The 20,323-nt window shown below is 33.9% G+C and overlaps 1 protein-coding gene across 1 annotated transcript in view; it reads right to left on the reverse strand.

The window, feature by feature from the left end:
• CSMD3 (CUB and Sushi multiple domains 3) overlaps window positions 1–20,323 on the reverse strand; it is a 1,224,761-nt gene that overhangs the window by 1,118,559 nt on the left and 85,879 nt on the right. The window lies entirely within an intron of this gene.

Here is a 20,323-nt window from a genome sequence, read left to right on the forward strand (position 1 = left end):
TTTCACAGTTTGTATAAATTTTTATGATTCATTTATCCCATATTTTTATATTTTCCCCAAGTTTAATATTTTTAAAATACTGCCATGATATTTCTGTTTGTTCATTTGAGTACTATAAATTCAAAACAACTGTCATATTTTATATCATTAAATTTACAATATTTATGTGCAAGGCACATGAGTGCTGGCTAATTGTTCATAAAAGTTTTAAAAATAATGTAAACATTTAAAAAAATGTTGTCCCAGCAAGCACCTGGATGGCAGGGTAGGTGTCTCCACCCACCCCTGCCGCTGGCAGCCAGGCAGGCCACATCTGCTAGAGCTTCCAGGCCAGTGGTCTTACTTCTGCCCAAATTTGCTGAGGGGCACAGCTTCCTATTGACCTGGAAATACCTAGACAGAAGGGTGAGCAACTCCACCCACCCTTGCTTCCCATGGCCAGACAGGCCACACCCACTAGAGCTTCCAACAGGGTGGTCTTGCTTTCACTCAACTCTGCAGGCAGGCACAACCCTGTTTCCCCAGGAAGCACAAGGACAGCCGATAAGGGCCGACCTGGCAAGGATACAACTTTTCTGCCAACTGCAGCCCCTTTCTAAGGGAGTCCTGGGAACCAGAACACCCAATAAAAGAAGTGTGGGCACAGAGATAGTAATCAAGGGTACTCCTCCAAGACCCAAGAGTGGACTAGAACTGAAGACAGTCAACTGCACCCACCTTATACCATAATCAATCCCCCTAAGGCATCAAAGAAGAAAAAAGCAAACAAACAAACAAAAATCCAACCAAAGGACAGCAACATCAAAGATTGAAAGAACATCAGCCCACAGTGATGAGAAAGAAACAGCACAAGCACTCTAGCAACTAAACGAGCAAGAGTGCCTTCCTTCCTCCATACAAGCACACTATTTCCCCAGGAAGGGTTTTTAACTAGGCTAAAATGGCTGAAATGACAGAAATAGCATTCAGAATATGGACAGAATCAAGATTCGGAAGAATGTCAAAACCCAATCGAAGGAAGTTATGAATAACAATAAAGCATATGTAGTTCACAGATAAAACAGCCATTATAAAAAAGAACCAAACTGATTTGATAGAGCTGAAAAACACACTACACGGATTCCATAATGCAATTCCCAAGTATTAACAGCAGAATAGACCAAACTGAGGAAAGTATCTCAGAGCTTGAAAACTAGCTCTTTGAAATAACTTAATCAGACCAAAATAAAGATAAAAAAATAAAAAATGAATGAATGATATCTCTAAAAATATGGTATTATGTAAAGAGACCAAATCTGTAACTTATTGGCATCTCTGAAAGACAGAGAACGCAAGCAACTTGGAATATATCTTTCAGGATATAGTCCATGAAAACTTTATAATCCATCTTATAATTCAGAAAATAAATAGAAATATAAATAATTAGTTGTAATAATGTACTATAATTTTCTACAAAAATATTGTAGTAATTTTATATTTAAAAACAAATTAGCACACCCTTCATATTTTTAGGTTAATAGGTTTTTCTGTACTAATATGCTACATTCTATATTAGTATTTTTTGTTATATGTATTCATCTTGGAGTGTGAAGAACAGTTCCACTGAATAAAGAAAGTTATGAACAAAACAATCTTGAAATTTAAATTTTTTTTTTACTCTTGAAATATCTTACGCCTATCAGTTCTAGAAGTTAGTTTAACCTTCTTTGAATCTCAATTAGCTCTGTCCCATTTATAACTGCTTAAAAGCCTAAAACCAAATTTTTCTAGTAATTGTGGGGTATTCTATTGCTTGCTGGTTGATTCACATCTGTTAATTAGATTTCAAAGTCTTTTGGGATAAAATTATGTTTTCAGTATCTTGTTTTAACCACAGTGCAAAGATTATGAAAACACCTATTAAGCAGTTGAATTCTGTGAAGAAACAGAGTTGGAGATGCAGGTTTGAAAATCTATGCTTGCTTTGAAATAATGTGAAATTTCACTTCTCGCAATTCTACTATTTTCCCACATGCACTGTGACTCCCTAAACTTCATTTTACTTTTCAGAAATTTATACCTAAGTTGGCATTCACTGTAAGTATCACTTGGGCATCATACCAACAATAAGCATAGTAGATATTGTGAAATGAATACAAAAATAGGTAACATGGGAAGACACGGTTTCATATTCCAGCAATTGGTGTTCATAAATCCATGGGCAAGCCACTCATATTTTCTGTAGCTAAGTTCTTTCATCACTCAAACAAAACATAAATTTTAACATCAACCACTTAATATTAACAATCTAATGAGCAAGAAAGTTCATGTTAAAATAACTTTACCTTAAATTTTATCATCTAGTAGAATAATAGTAATTATTATTGCACATCACTTTACAACTTCCAAAATTATCACTGGCTTTCACCTGCTTCTGCTGTTTTAGTATTATACAGATTTCATAAGTCATTTGTCTTCTTTGGACCTCATTTTCATACTGTTGTCTGTTTCTTCAACTGAAGATAGGGACTTTAGGGTTTTAAAATTTTAGGATTTTAAAAATAATGCATATAAAGCACCCAATGTACATAGAAAACATAATAATTACTTGAGCAACAGACTTTTATTATTTGTATTACTATTTGAAAGTACTTATAAATATTCAAACAAAAGATGAGTCTATAAACCCAACCTTCTTTAATATTACATTAAAGAGATAAGTACTATGAAAAGTAAATTGATATTACTTTCTAAAGATTCTTCAAAATTACTTCTAAAGTACAATCTTTTTATGTTAGCTAATCAAAATAATTTGAATAACTATGGAATTGCCTTATCACTCAAATTTGCAAGTTTTAGACATTAACATTTTTCTAAATAAATCTATATAAAATTCAATGTACTTAATTTGACTGTACATACTAAATACCATGTGTGATGTACAGGCTTGTTATTAACTCCAAAAAACTGAGCATAAAAAGTTTAGCAGAAGTTCTGATATTTCCATATGTTTACGCAATGAGAAGTTCCCCTCAGAAGTCTCAAATAATTTAGATCCACCCATGTTTTCGCCTGTTTGGATTACTCAAGGTAAATTTGTCATTTACCATTTAATTTACTTGCATTTTATAAGGAAGACGAATACATAGTCATGAAATTTACTTCTGTTATTTTTAAAAACACTTTACATGTAATAACTCATTTAATCATCTCAACATCCCACTGAGGTAATTCTAAACTTATTCCTATCTTCAGTTGGAGAAACAGGCACAGTAAGAAGAATCATTGTGAGTAGTTGCCCAGGTTACACAGCTTTGAAATGGCTGAACTAGGATAGGAACTCACACACCCTGGCTCCAGAACTTAGCTGTCCACAGCTGTGCTATTTGCCTTCTTCTTTGTTTTCAACCATTTCATTTTTAGTAAGTCCTCCTCTCCCATGTCTATCTCTATTGATCTCCCAGTTTTGTTCCAAACTGTAACATAGTAACAAGTTCCCCTTAGAAGTCTCAGGTAATTTAGATACACCCATGTTTCAGCCCATTTGAATTATTCAAGGTATTTTGTCATTTACCATTTAATTTATTTGTCATTTTTCTTCCAACTGGAACAAAACTGGAAGATCAATAGAGATAGAGCCTGGGAGAGGAGGACTTTTTCTTATTTTCACTCTTAGTCAATAACTGGGATTTTTCTTTTTTACTTTTAGAATTTCCTCAGTTTCAATTTAAATATTTATTGGCCTATCTTGATATACTAACTTTCTGAGTTTCCACCCCCCTTTTCTCTTTATTTTCTTTTCTGATAAGAAATGCAAACCTAATTTTTAAAACTGTAAGTGTAAGATGAATGAATTTAAAAAATCTGGAATGGCAGTCCAAAAAGCAATTAAAATTGAGGACTCAAAAAGCTCCTCTGATTCTTTGTCAAAATTCAAATAAAGGTATGTTTTTCTGACTGTGGTAAAACTAGCTGACAAGTGCCAAGGAAACTAGATTTAAAAAAAAAAAAATGGAACTTTGTATATGTAACCACATTATTAAAACCAGGGCTTTTTCAGGATGTAGCTGTGTTCTTTATATAGTTGTGACTTCTGATCTCTGTATCTTTACCCTGCCTATTTAGAATAAACTTTACACTCTATTTCCTATCTCCAGTCAGGTATTAAACTAAGAAAATGTCTGAGAGGAATACACAAGAAAATACTCACAAACCATTAAAATTATAAAATAATTTATAGTTGAATGACCACGAATAATGCTTTAATGATCTTATGCCTTATGTGATTAAGAATATAAAGATGTATTCTTTCCTCTTTTCTTTATAGAGAATATACAGATTTGGGGTACCATTGAATAAAATACTGAGTTCTGTGGAGTCTGATATTTAAACTTGTTTTTTCATCAATTCTTCTTTATGAGAAAATAGAGATACTCCAGGCAATGAAATTCATCCAGATTAATATATTTGGGGATACTCTGAATTCAATAACTCTTTTCCTCACAGTTTAAAAAATCCAGAATTGTCTAACAGTCCTCCAGACATGAGCTGCCTGTCATGTCTTATTGCCTGAACATGTCTATTAATAAAATAAATAATTTTTTGCAAGAAAGTGCTGAGCTGCAAAGAGCAGAGAAAATAGTTCTACATCAGTAAAGTAACAGAAAGGCTTTCATGGTTGTATTTTTCAACTTATCTTCCTTTGACACTTACTTTTCTTCACTGCAGCAACAATATGATTTTTCCTTCTTTTTCTTTGTATGGTTACCCTACCCATCTTAACCTAGTGCTAACAATAACTGCTCTGGTTATTATCTCCTTCCACACCTCCCTGGCTCTTCCTTTAGGCCTGGAGGCACTATTTACTTTAGAAGGAATAATACATTGAAAGGCGTGTAAAGGTGAAAATCAGGCTGTTTTGTAATTCCCAAGAGTGGAGGTTACAGCCTCTGGCACATCAGCAAACAAATCACAAGGACTGCTGAATTCCCTTGCAGGCTTTTTTTCTTGCATGGTTTGGAGAGCAAGAGTGTGAGCGACAGCTAAGATGACATTGCCATTTGGGGGACACAATTCTGCAGGTGATGTTGTGCAGGGGAATAAAGGAGGTGAAAGATAAATTGTCGTTGAATTGGGTTTCACACAGCTGTAGGTGTATTTTAGTTTAACGGTAGTGACAGTCCAGCTCCCACCTGCTGACAGACGGCTGCTAGCAAGAAGATATATTTGAGACTTACTGTCAAGATACAAGCTTTCATGTTAAACAAATAACATTTTTTAAAAGAGTATTTCAAAGGATGAAGAAAATGAAGAGAAATGATACTTAATATATACAACATAAAGAGAGTATCTGAGAGCCCGAAGCTGGGCTGAAGTTGGCAAAGGCAAGATAATTATATTTTCCAGAGTGAATACCTCCAAGAAAAAAATAAATCATTAAAAAAGGGGGTTGGTGTTGAACTTGAACATTGCATGGATAAGTGTCCGGTAAAAATAGCAAAGGTTTCCAGATAAGTACAACTGAGAAAGACAGTCACCTCTTACTCTCTAACCAGAAAATAAGAAAAGATGAGGGAAATTTTAATATGCCAGACCATAATATGCATTTAGCATACTATTGTTATCCCCACTAGAATCTTCAATTATCATCAATGAGATTAAGGCCCGTTACTAATGTATTGGTGTGAGTATTGCTCTTCTAAATTGTTTGACATGCATTGTCTTCACAAGTAGTTTTTATCATAGCACTCTGAGGTACCTGTTATTGTTCACCTCATTCTACAGAAAGGAAAAATGGAAGCATAGGGCATTTATTTAATTTCTCAAGATCATACAGCTTTATACATGGTAGTAGAATCATGTATCAAACAGAGACAGCCTGGTGATGTACCCATGTCCCTTGTTGTTAAATACTTAGTACAGCTTCTTGTATAAGATGAAAACCATTCTAAATGCTAAGATGCCTCTCTTTACTAGGAAACCCAGCTTTGGGAAGCAGTGATGAAGATGCAAAAAGATGTATTGATTATCAGGAGTAACAAATCAATCCCAGAGATCAAGGAAGCAGATATGTATGAGGGAGGGACGAGTGGGAGCTACATCCAGATTGTGTTCATATTCAGTTAAAAATGTGTTAGTCCTCTGAATACAGAAGGTAAATGAATAGAAGGAAAGCTCAAAGACCCAGTTTTTATTTTTTTGTGTTTTTTTTTATTTGTTTTATTTTTATTAGGGCTCAGATTTACTAAAATTTGTCCTCTTCTATTTTAGGTTTACATGTATCATACAGAATATTTAGTGTGTGTATATATTAAAATGTATATATTTTAGGGCCTTTACACGATATGCAAAAACTTAATAGATACTCTTCTGTTCAATTTTCATATATAGTTATGAATTTTAGGTACCGAATAGTGTTACTGGTTTACTATTTGATATATATATATGTTTTATAGTTTTGATTAAATAGTGTAACTAGGTTACTATTTGGTTTTATTCATATTCATTATTTATTTGTATATGTTTATATCATCCTCTGAGCCTCACAGCTAAAAATTGTTGTCTGTGGTGGAGAGAATTCCTTAGTGCCTTACCAAATCAATGACTCTTCATTTTTCATCATTTATTTTATTTACTCCATCTACCAGTTTCTAACACTGACCAACACTTGTGCCAAAGGGACATATAAACCACCCCTTTTAATGTTTGTAACTGTAAAATACTAGGCTCTAAGGAGATTTTTCTCCCTGTTTGAGATGGCTATAAAATTTATGTCTTACAGCAAAAGAATTGCTAGCTCATGAAATTTTATCATCACTATTGAATGTGAAGAAGATGTACTAAATGGCATAGATGCTTAATGCATTTATAGAGACATCTAAACTATGTGCCTCAAGAATATCTTATAGGAATACAAAAAGAAAAAAATTTAAAACTCTAGGCTGGGCACAGTGGCTCACACCTGTAAAGTCAGCACTTTGGGAGATTGAGGCAGGAGGATTGCTTCAGGCCAGGAGTTTGACACTAGCTTGGGCAACATAGTGAGAACCCATCTCTTTTTAAAAAATTAATTAATTTTAATCCTTATATATCTATATTAAATTGTCTTTCTGAGGAATAACCTATTTTATAAACATCTATGTGTTATCATGTGCCCTTAAATTGATACTATGTAAGAAAGGAGAATATCTACTTTCAGAAACAATCTGCAAAATCCGTCACTTCCAATGATGTAGTATGGCAGATTGTCTTCAAATAATACCTCTCTTCCCTGAATACTCATGTCACTCCCCCCATTAAGAGATGAAATCTATTTCTCCTTCTTGAATCAGGATGGTCTGTATGACTTGCTTTTTCCAACAGAATGCAACAGAAGCAAGTCTGTGTCCATTCTGGGTCTACCTCTTGACAAGCCTGGCAGTTTCCAATTATACTCTTAGAGTCTAGCGTCCGAGGCTACCATGTCAGAAGTATAACTACTTGGTACAGAAAGGCACAACCAACCACAGCCATTCCCGCTACCCCAGAAAAGATCCAGGTCATTTGAGTAAAGTTATGTTGGATGTTGCAGTCCAAGCAGAGGTCCTAGGTAAAGGCATGAGTGACCCCAGACAACATCACACAGAGGAGAAGATCCACCCAACTGAGCCAGACAGCCCAGAGAATATATTAAAATGTATTTATATTTAAATAAATATATATTTATGAATGAATGAATGAATGAATCATTGTTGTTTTTAAGTCATTAATTTTGGAAATAATTTCTTGCCTCGCATTAGATAACTGACATATATAAGGAACTACAGTAAAATAGTTGAGTCTAAAGAGTTAACTTCGAACTCTTTTCAGGGATTCCAGTCCCTAAAATAAAGATATTTCTCCAAACATGGTAAGAACTGTTAGTGTGAATTAAAAAGAACTCTAATTAGGGAGCAAACAATTACTATACAAATGAACTTAGACTACTCTCTTTAATTTATTGAGAAGTAAAATCCAACTGGATGTCAATTATAAACTGGTCACTTTCTTAATACCACTTAAAATGATTCCCTTCTTTTCAACCTCATTAATAAGGGAAAGATCAAATCCTTCCAATTTCTGTGAAGGATTACCAAAGAGCTCTTTCTCCCCTACCTCCTGGGTAGCTCTTCTCCAGTTTATTTCTAAGTTGCTGCATTCTAAAATGTAGACAGAATCAAGTCACAGCCCACCTAATATTCTTTGTGCATTTTCCATTAGTTAAGAATTAAGTCCATGTCAGACAGCACGATGTTCCAGTTCTCTATGATCTGACTTCTGATTTGTCTCTCACCCTCAATGCATGCCGCTTTTCTCCTTCAAACACGGAGTCCAGTTATTCAGTCTTTATGCCTTTACAACTGCTGGTACTTCTCCCTAGATATCCCTTATGTTCTTTAGATCTAATTTCCATGTAAATTAAAAAAAAAACTGATCCCCATGCCCTTTAGGTTTACAATGCCCTGCACTCAAGTCTGAATGTATCCTGCCTTTAAATTACCATAGCACTGGCATACACACACTCACAGTAGCCTTCACCACACTCCATTAGTGTCCTTCCTAAGTACCAGGCAATAGCTTTTAGTTCTTTATCCCAGCACTCATCTTGGTGTCAGGAACACCAGAAAATGGAGTGCTCATTGGATAAGTGGATAAATAATGGATGAAATGGAAACTGTATGAGAAAGTACTTCATCAAGTTAAAAGTACTTGAAAATATTGTTCTGATGACTCCTTAATAACAGGTTGTAAAAATAGTTCCTATAAAGGTAGACTGAAACCCAAACGGTTAAATGAATATATCTTGGAAAAAGGCAAAGTGATTACAAATATGTACAATGAAAGCAGGATTGCCCTCACCTATAAAATTAATAAAGAGATAATTCTAAACTGTTATTTAATGATACTAAGGAATAATGAAAATCCTAATTCAATTATTTACAACTTGATCATGATAGTTTTTTAATTATCGGAGAAAAATGGAGATAGAGTGAAATAAATTAAATATATTAAATAAAAAAATGCATGCATTTAAATTATATTTAGCAATATTTCCTTTAGTCCTGAAACTGAATGTATTCACTATGGAAATCAGTACACATTAAGATGCAGCTGCTGAGTGTTTCTTAAACACCAGGCATTCGCTAAGTGCTTTGCAGATATTATCTAATTTAAGTCTTAGAAAAACCTATGAGATAAAGATTAGCATCTTCTTTATAAAAGCGGAAATTAAAGTTTGCCCATGTTGACATAATTAATAACTGGCAAAGCCATTCCTAGATTTCTGGTTTAAAGCCTTGTTTTCTTGTCATCAATGAAACTGTAAGACAGAATGGAATTTCCTGCATAGAAGAATCTTTCAGAAAAGAGAGTTACCATTTGTCTTCAATTGTTTAATGTTTTTTTTTTGTTTTTTTTTGTTTTGTTTTGTTTTTTAATTAAAGCAGCACCAAACCTCTTACCACTATGATATTACTTTACCTTGAACTCGATGAATGTTTGTCTCATCTAGAGGTTCCTTCCTGGGAAATAACAGATGTTCCTCACATATTTCAGGATTATTTCTTGTCATTAAATTGCTACACAATAGCACTTGTAGAAGGTTGAATAATGGCCATTCTGAGATCTACTTAGAACTCGAAAAGGTGACCCTATTTGGAATTAGTTTATTTTCAGATACAATTATGGTAAGGATCTTTTGAACAGACCATCCTGCATTGGGATGGTCCCTGAAGTTTGCCCGTAAGAAACAGAAAAGAGAAAACACACAGAGATACAAGAGAGAAAGCCACGTGAAGAGGGTAGAGACCAGTATTATTCTATCACAAACCAAGCAACTCCTGACACCATCAGAAGCTGGAAAAGTCAAGGCAGGTTTCTCTCCGAGAACCTTCAGAAGGAGCACTCCCTTGCTAACATCTTGACTTCAGACTTGGCCTCCAGAACTGTGAGAGAATAAATTTCCAAAATTTTAAACTACCAAGTCATTGGTAATTTGTTACTCTAAGAAACAACCTAGTTCTCATTTCTGCACACCTGCTAAGGACAGTGCTGTGTCTAGAGCACAGAAGCAGGTGACCTCCTTAGCTGTTTACAGTAATTAATAATGTCTCTCTTGAGAAGATGACATTTTAAGATTATACCAGGAGTGCGTCAAGCAGACTGGAACAGGCAAGACAAAGACTGAAAGGAAAACAGCTTAAGTTTGCAGGAGAGAAAGGAAACCAGGATGGCTAAAGGGCAGTAGTTGGTGGATCACAGGAATCAGGTGGTTCATAAAGAAGCAAAAAAGAATCACATCACATAGGTCTTTGTACAGCTTATCAAGGTGTTTGAATTGTACTTTTCGATTTAATGAAAAGCCACACATTAATATATGTGGTGAACTGGTACAGGGAGACAAGAGCAGAAGAATACACGATTTCAGTTTGTGTTTTAAAGAGGTGATATTAATTACTGCCATGGGGAACACAAACTGCAAGCTAAAATGATGGAAGGAATAAGACAAGGAAATAGGCTTTTGAACTGTTGAGGAGAGGTGAGTTTCGAAGTAGTGCCAGTGATGATGGAGCAGTGTCTTCCTTATGACGAATTTTGTGGAAGTATCACTTGACATTCTGATGCATTGGATGTGAAGAGGAAAGGAAAATGATACATCAAATCTCTGCAATAAGATACTAAAGGACATAGGAGGAGTAGAAAAAGCGAGTAACTTGGGATTGTAGAATTAAGAAAAGTCCCTCAGAGGAAGAGATTCTCACACATATGAATAATAGTGGCCTACTCATATTTTTACAAAAATTTGCATATGAATTATAGGAATAAGAGGCTGTAGAGAGAATGGTAGATAAAGGATTTTTTGTACTAAATATTCTTCTAACAAGACCAATTTGCAGTTGAGCTGTTTATATCCCTTGACTATAAAGAGCAGTAATTATATACAACACTGAAACACTAAATTATTCAATTGCCTCAAATTTGTTAACCTCACATTCTTTTACTATGTTCCTGTTTTAGGTCCATCCTCTGCATTGAGACATTTTTAGATTTGTTTTAAATCTGGCATTCTTCTATTCAAAGTGAATTTATTCAAAACTATTTCTATTTGATTCTGGGAAATATTTTTGCCTTTCTGACCAGTACTGCACAGTGACCTTTTATGAGTCCTGTTAAAGTGGATTCACTCTTCAGACAAGGTTTCTTATCAGTTTTTCACATTTACTGAAGAGGACTTTTTTTTCCCCCCAAAATCATGTAAGGTTCACTCTATAAATAGTATTTTGTGATTTTGAGTTTCATGTTATTCTATTTTGAAAAAATCACTGGCTGAAGTACATCTTTTAAGAATTACTTCATTTCTTACAAAAAGATATTGCATATTTTCTGCTTGCCTCAGTGACCTACTTAGCTTTTTAAAGCTCTCCACTGACTTATTATTTTTGTCTCCTAGTTCTCTCATATTATCTGTTTTCCTTTTAGCAAAAGTCTATTTTGTTGTTATTTTAATAAAAGGATACAAAGATATAAATATCTATAGATTATTCTTTGTACTTAGGTGAATCACCTCTTTAAATTAATGAACGACCACTGCATGTTTCTGAAAGGAGAGGCCAGGTAAAATCAGGACTTATTGTGTTAAAGAGAGAGAAAGTGTGCCCTTGACTTCTACTTTTTATGTAATACTCTCATTCCCAGAACATAAAGTGATTTCAACAGAGCAGTGTTCAGAATTGGTCAACTTAGTTTTGTACTCCTGAATTTGAATACCTGAATAAATAACACTTTAAAGTATATAAAAAGAAAGTCAGTTAGAGGAAAGACAGAAGTTTAGCTAAAATTTATTTACTCTATCTTAGGAGAACCTCCTTGAAGCTAAAGGAAGAATGTTTGAGGTATATAAAAGAAAAGACAAGTCATAAAATTATTTTCCTGAAAAAGGAGTACAGACTAAGTATGGAATCCAATTATAAAGAACTTATATAAATTAATGAGTGATATAGAATGATCTTGATAAACATGAATGTTCTAAGAAATATTTCAATTGGGGGGCTACTCAGCAATGTCAAATGGGGATCCCCAAAGTAACATAACACAGAAATTTGTTATTGTTGTTGTTTTGTTTTTGTTTGTTTTTTCTTGAAATGGAGTCCAATTCTGTTGCCCAGGCTGGAGTGTAATGGCATGATGGTGGCTTCCTGCAGCCTCAACCTCCTGGGCTCAAGCCATCCTCCCACCTCAGCCTCCCAAATAATTGGGACTACAAGCATCTGTTAGCATGCCCAATTTTTTTTTTTTTCCTTTGTAGGCATGGGGATTCACCATGTTGCCAAAGCTGGTCTTGAACTCCTGGGCCCAAGCGCTCCACTGACCTGGGCCTTCCAAAATGCTGGGATTACAGGCATGAGCCACCACGCCCAACCAACAGAGACAAATGTTGATAGTCCCCATTTCACTCTTGAATTCCAAGTATTTTGTCAAGTCGTCTCCATCTCAATAAGCATCAATATTATTTTCAGCATTTCACAAGCCAAAACTTTACAAATTTTATGAAATATGAAGCTAGGTTAAAAACAATACTTCAAAACACTTTAAAATTAATTTATTAATTCATGTATGAACATATGTATTATACAGTTTTAAGTGTATGTGTAACATAAACAAGCATATTTAACAACTTGAAAATTCTATCTGTATTCCTAATGTATGTATATATAAATATGTATGTGTAGGTGTGTATGTATGTGTACATATATAACACACATATATAGATACATTTTGGTTCACAGGTTTTCTTAGTCAGTTCTGGCTGCTATAACAAAATACCATGGAGTGTGTGTCTTAAACAGCAAAGGTTTATTCTCACAGTTCTGAAGGCAAGGCAGTCCAAGATCAAGGTATCAAATTGCCAGAAAAGTGGGCCACTTTCTTGCTGTATCCTTATGTGGTGGAGAGAGAGATCACCTCTGCTTTTTGCAACAGCAATTATATTGCCACAAGGTTCCTACCCTTGTCATCTAATCTAACTCTAACTGTCTCCCAAAGGCTGCACTTCCTGATACCATCATATTGAGGAATAGAGCTTCAACATATGAATTTTAGAGGGACACAAACATTCAGTCCATAGCACAAATGTAAAACATAAGTATATTTGAATGCCTCAATAAATAACTCTTAAAAGTTTTATATGTATGATTTATGTTGTAAATCATATATATTTTATACACACACACACACACGGGGTGTGTGTGTGTGTGTGTGTTTGTCAACTATACCTTTATCTATCAACCAAAAAAACTCATAGGAACAGTTCTTCATCTTTTATGAAGATCATCTTACACTTGGGCAACTATAGCTACATAGTTGCACATAATATTAGTTGAATCTGAGTTGAAGTGGAATTATACTTAAAAATGGATGAGCAAACCTTAAAGTCATGTTAGAATATGATTTTAACAAGTCTAAACATAAATATATTTACTCTAAAATTTAAATAACATTATCTAATACATTTTACAGCATTTGTTACACCCTTCCATTTATGGTCCAATACTCTTCATCCCCTTTGCATGTTTTATATTTCCATTCATGCATATACCACTTTAAAAAACTATAGAACTACTAATGTAGTTTGTTTAAAAACCTGCCTTTCTCCATCAAAATTTGAGCACTATGAGACATATATGTTCTGCTCATTAGTTTGCTCCCAGTTTTATTGTACATTCAGCAAATTATTAAATTAATGCATAAAATGACCACAGAGGAGGAAACAATAATTCCTATAACTGTGAGAGAACTATGTTCACCAAACCTGAGAAGTCTGGATACTTAGTGAAGAAAAAATTGGTCAGCTTTTTCATGGTTCAAGTATAAATGTAAAGAAAAAAATCAAGGAAGATTTCTACCTTTACAGGGAAGGCCAGAGAGATTCAAACAATTATCATTTTCACACTCTTTCTCCAAGATTTCATGAGAGAAAGTAAGCACTCAGTAAAAACGTATTGAATGAAAAAAATAAATGAAGTTTACTTGAACTGATGAACAAATTACATGTGATACTTATTCTCACTAAGAACACAACAAATGTCAAAAAAAAAAATAGAAAGCACAGTTAATGTAAGTATTTTATGTAAAGGGTACTATGTTTTATTCTATCAAACATATGGAATAGAACCAAGGTACACCGCCATTCAGAAAACTTCTAAATCACATTTTGTGAGTGAAAGCTAATGACGTCTACCTAGGAGATACCTAAATGATGCAGCTATATCTGTGAGCATTCTAAAAATGCAAGTAAAAGAAATTATCTATCTGTTCCTTGAAGTAATATATACGATTTACAACATAAAAATTTTTTTTCTGAAAAAAATGTATTGTTAGTGCTACTGCTCATTTTTTTAAAGTCCTAGATATTATTAATAAAATTGGCAAATAAAATCTAGAACAGATAGATATTTAAAAACTCCTTGGAACTCCCAGAAATGAAAAAATATTTTATATATACATGTATTTATGTGTGTGTGTTGTATTTACATCAATGCCAAAAGCAAATTATTATACCATCTTGTTTGCACAGATTTCTTTAATATAGTAATTGCTAAATAATGCCATTTCTTTAGCAATGTATAAAGGAAGTCATGTTTCAAAATTTGCAATAAGTACTTGCTTTGGATTATATTGTTTAGCCCTTTCAAAAATTCTGTGAGCTAGTTGTGTTATTTCACTCTCATTTCCAGATGGAGAAACTAAAGCTTAGAAAATGAAGTAATTTTCTCCCAATCACTTTGAGAAAATAGGAGATCTGGACATTGAACCCAGACATGATCTAAACCAGTTGCTACACAGTATGGTAACCACTAGCCACATGTCATTATTCAGTACTTGAAATGTGGCCAGTGTGACAGGGAAAATTTATTTTAATTGTATTTAATTTAAATCAATTTAAATTTAAAAATGAAAGAAGTATAAACTAATTCAATAAACACAACGTTGTTGTATTGGTAGCACTATGTTTAGCTTCAAACATTGATTGTTTTATATATTATTGTCTTCTTGGAGTATGATATGGTTTGGCTTCTGTCCCTATCCATATCTCATGTTGAAATTATAATTCCCAATTATAATTACAATTGGGAGAGGGACCTAATAGAAGATGACTGGATGACTGGATCATGGGGGCAGATTTCCCTCTTGCTGTTGTCATGACAGTGAGTGAGTTCTCACAAGATCTGGGTGTTTAAAGGTGTGTAGCACTTCCCCCTTTCCTCTCTGTCTCCTGCTGGCCATGTGAAGATGTCTTTGCTTCCCCTTTGCCTTCTGCCAAGATTGTAAGTTTACTGAGGCCTCCCCCAGCCATGCTTCCTGCACAGCCTGTGGAACTGTGAGTCAATTAAACCTCTTTTCTTTATAAATCACCCGGTCTCAGGTAGTTCTTTATAGCAATGTGAGAACAGACTAATACCGAGTATGCATATTAAGTGCCTAAATTGTTTCTAGTATTCCACATAAAAACATCACATCTCTAGTTAATGTCAATGGGTGGACATTTTGCACAATGTAAGTACCAATATAATATTGTAATGTGTTTATTTGAATATTGTATGCAAATAGCACAATACCTACATGAATTATAAGTGGAAATTAATAAGTTGAAACACTTATTAATTAAATTATAATACAACTAAATTATTTCTCTTGCTTAAAAACAAGTAGAGAAAATTTTTAAATTTAAAACAAAGAAATACTACTTATGCAGAATCAAGTGAAAATGCAAAATCTGTACTGCACACATAATAGTGTTTTAAAAATAGGAAACTTTTTTTTGAGATGGAGTCTTGCTCTGTTGCTCAGGCTGGAGTACAGTGGCACAATCTCAGCTAACTGCAACCTCCACCTCCTAGGTTCAAGCTATTCTCCTGCCTCAGTCTCCCAAGTAGCTGGGATTACAGGCGTGTGCCACCCACGCTTAGAGAATTTTTGTATTTTTAGTAGAGACCAGGTTTCACCATGTTGGTTAGGCTGGTCTCGATAAAAATAGAAAACTTTTTTAAAGGAAACTTACGATCACAGCAGAAGGAAAAGGGGAGTATGCTGGAGTATGATATGGAGAGAAAAAGAGAGAAAATGTTAGAAGGTATGTAGCAAATTTCCCAATTATTGATGATGGCAATTTCATGCCACATAGCAAAATTAAAAACAAACAAAAAAAAACACAGCATACTGTATAATGCTTCTAAAGAAGCATCTTTGGGATGGTTGTGGGATGGGGCAGAGATAGCCAAAACTCATAGAGGCAGTCAAGCATCAGTGATAAGAGTAGTAGCTCTGGATTCAATTTTGTGCCAGGTAGCAAAATAAAAAAGCTATGTAGCAAATTTCTCAAAGATTGATGATGGCAATTTTGTGCCACATAGCAAAATAAAAACAGCTACCATGTTAAAAAATATATAATAAAGTTGATAATATTAAAGATATTTTAGTAAAAAGTAAATTTGATAAGCAATTTCCTCTCAACAGTAAAAAAATGAATCTGTGAATACAGTTCCTTGAAATCAGAATAAAATACCAAAATAATCCTACAAATTTAAAAAATTAATTTGAGATAGTCTCTAAGCTTGTACGTTTGACCAACTATGATTCTGGCACAAGGTACTGGCCAAGTAAATCTAATGTTCCATGATATATTTACTGCTCATCTCCCAGGATCCCCTTTTATTTAATTGGAAAAGCACAAGTCATAACTCTCAGAAGTAGTCATTACATCCCAAGTGGGCTTCAAGTTTTTCAACTGAAAAGTACTCAAGAGTCTCTGGAGAGAGTGCCAAATCCTAGGCAAGTAGGTGGGTGGTTTAATTGTGTAGTGAAAGAAGAATTAAGTAAACTTTTCCCTAAAGTGCCTGAGAACCTACCACATGCCTGCTGAGGAAACAGAGTGGGGGCAAACTCTGGGCCCAGTTAAGATGGAATGGGAAATGGGTTGGTCCTCTAGGACCTGGAGGGAGCTAAAGCCTCAACTCATGCAACATTGGCAATCTAGAAGACGGCAGGAAACATTCTTCTAGCCATTGGCAGTATCCACATGAAAGAAAAGAGTTCATCTTTCTAGTCTTTGCTTCTGAGCCATAACATCCTTTCTCATAATGAATATTGGTTGTTGCAAGCAATTATTTACCTTAACATTAAGTTTATACTCTTGAAAAGAACTGAAAGACTTTAGTTTTACATTCTATACTATATACTGGACTGAGGCTTGCAAGATGTAATCTAAATTAAAGAAAAAAGTGGAGATGGTGGGATACAACCTACTTATAAATGTAAAAAGAATTCAGACTTAAAATTTTGAAATCAAACACGTGCAGCTTCAACATGGGTAGGCAGCTATGGACTAGCTTATATATACCTACTGTTCTGTGGTGAATGAAGGTCCGAAGTCCAGGCAAAAGGTACAAGTTGATGTTGACACAAACATTGAGTAGAGGGTTTTATTACAAAGTTTACAGGTTTGTGTAAAATTTGCCTCTAGAAATTCAATTTTCATTGGTCTTGTTTTTAGCACTTTTACTGTATATAGTGTCGGCTTTATTTTTATAATATGTATAAAGCTTCTAAAGAAGCATCTTTGGGATGGTGGTGGGATGAGGCAGAGATAGCCAAAACTCATAGACGAAATCAAGCAACAGTGGTGGTAGCTCTGGATTCAGACAGACCAGGTTTTATACCCTACTTCAGTCCTCTAGAGCTATAGGACTTTGAGCTTGTTCCTTAACCACTGTAATTCTATATTTTATCAAGTATAATAAAGGAGGTATAATAGTAATAATCTGCACAGAAATTAGGATATATCAATAAATTTGTACAGAGTTTACATACATTGATTTATTTTGGTTATCGCATATGCCAAAATACACATTTTGTGCTTGAAGGGATATATCAATAAACACTGGGACACACGTAAAAGTGATGACACTATAAACTTAAGTATCTGTTACTTCAATATCTAAGCACTGACAAGTGACTTCAGTCTTAATGAAATTTCCTTGCTTAGCAATGTCATCCTAATGGATTCACAGAAATGAAAACATTTCTACATATTCAAGTATTATTTCACTGAAAATAATCAATTTTTTACAAATAGTGACTGAATAGTTTTAAGTGGAAAAGAAGGAACATTTAAGGACTTTAAATTGACTCTATTTTATTTTAGATGGCAACTTTAAGTAATTATGTAACAGTAACTGAAAAGCTCTATCTGCTGGCTTTTGATTTCACTGGAAATGCATTATGGTCATGTTCTTTTCCGATTTGATTCCTCTCTCCCCCTAATAGTTAATGTACCTATAATTTATTCTTTATTGACGAAAAACTTTTCATTGATGTTACACTTTTGTATTTTAAATTCAGTGCTCATACGTTAATTTTAAAAATGACTAAGAGCAAAAGGCTCGTACCATGAAATAAATCCATATTTTGAACCAGTTGCACTCTTGTAACTATAGGTATGAAAGCAATAAAATTATTTATGTCGATGGAAAAAGACATTATAATATATAAATTTCCTTAAATATTTTAAACAAAAGTATTTTCTTATAATATTTCTTGAATGTCTTCATTATCTTTGAATATTTCTCTTTGTTATGGTAAAATAATAATAATTTGACATATAAAACTGACTTCATTGAGATTGTATGTTTCCATTGGTCATAAAAAGTTAGACAAGACAATGTATCGTGATTTTATCATAAAAAGTTAGACAAGGCAAGGTATTGTTATTTTATCACATGGATTTAAAAAATAATTAAAAACTAATGTAACCTTAATAACATCATTGGTCATCGAAAATTTATACATGTGAAATTGTAATTTTAGGCAACTGAGCATTTATGACATTTACAGGAACTGTATCAATTTGTAAGCTATAAAGCACAATTTATAATATAAATCATATGGGCAGAAAGCAATATCCCTGATTGATTAGCAATAGGAAATATAGTCCTAATGCAAGCAAATTTTAATATTTCATTGACCAATTTAGGTTATACTCAATGTTATTTCCTATTTTGCATGTACAGGTTTATTAAGGATTAGTCCAATCTCAAAAGAAAAGTGAGGCAGATTTTAATAAATACACCTATAAGCTCTGATTGGCCTCAATCTATATTAATAAGTTATTCACAAGAGTATGTATTTCTCTAAGGCATCTGGGAAAATAGCATTTGTAGCTAAAGTTGATAAGGATTCATTTGAAGTAAAATTTGCATTGAACATACAAGTCCAGCTAGTGAAATATTTTGATTAAAAAAAAATTACTGAACACAAACTCTGTGTAACAAATTCTGTTAGGTTTGGAAGATACAAAGATAAATAAACTGTAACCCACAGATTAGACATTAGATTATTTGCCCAAGGGAAAAAGAAGAAAAATACAATATCATAATAATAGTAATAGAAATTGGCATTGGGTTATTTGGCAAGAGTCAGAAAGGACAATTGAGAATATTTTCCGTTGGGGAAACTCCAAGACCAAAAGTATGTATATTACGTTGGATTTTCAAATGACACTTTCTGGTGTACTTCTCAGTAATAAAAAGTATCTGCATAAAAGGTGAGACCATTTCTCCTTAACTAGAAAGTCACCATCCTTGCTGCCCTGTAGGTAACAAGACAGTCACAGTGTGAAATAGCATTATGTAATATTTTAATGAAAACTTTTAAGCCCAAGGCAAATTAAATAAGCAGGCAAAACAGCTCTTTCCCACTCCATATTTCCACCTTGTTCCCTTTTCTCAGTTTTGTGGGAGGCACCTCTTGTGTATTCTTGAGATTTTGTCTGTTTGTTTCAGTGGTAAAAGATAACTGTCCCCTCTAAATACCACACTTTAGTTGAAGGAGAAAAGCAGTAACTTAATCCAGTGTGTTTAGAAAAAGAAACTGGATTTTCATAGGAACTTCTTCCTCCCCATATTCTTCTTGGGATTTAGTTACCCTATTCCTGTCTGACAAACATGGTAAAGGCAGTATTTGCCTCTGGAACCCAAGAAGCCTGAAGTTTGGGAGGGTTTAACATTGAACACCAACGCTGAGGAGATAAAAATATTGAATCTATACTCCTTAAAAAATAGTGTTCAGCCCAGCCAGAATATTGACCTTCTGCTACCATTTTCCTCGCAGATAATTTCTGTCTGGTGTCCAAATTTTTTAAGCTGGTTATGATTTTCATGAATTTATAAAAGATTGCTCCTAAGATGTTATTTATCCTAGTAACGTAATGGTTTGTTGTGCATATTTGAATCACATCTTTAAAGGAATGAATAATTTGTATTCAATAGCTAAA

Source organism: Macaca mulatta, chromosome 8 (genome assembly GCF_049350105.2).
Source record: "Macaca mulatta isolate MMU2019108-1 chromosome 8, T2T-MMU8v2.0, whole genome shotgun sequence".
In the NCBI taxonomy this organism is placed as follows: Eukaryota; Metazoa; Chordata; class Mammalia; order Primates; family Cercopithecidae; genus Macaca; species Macaca mulatta.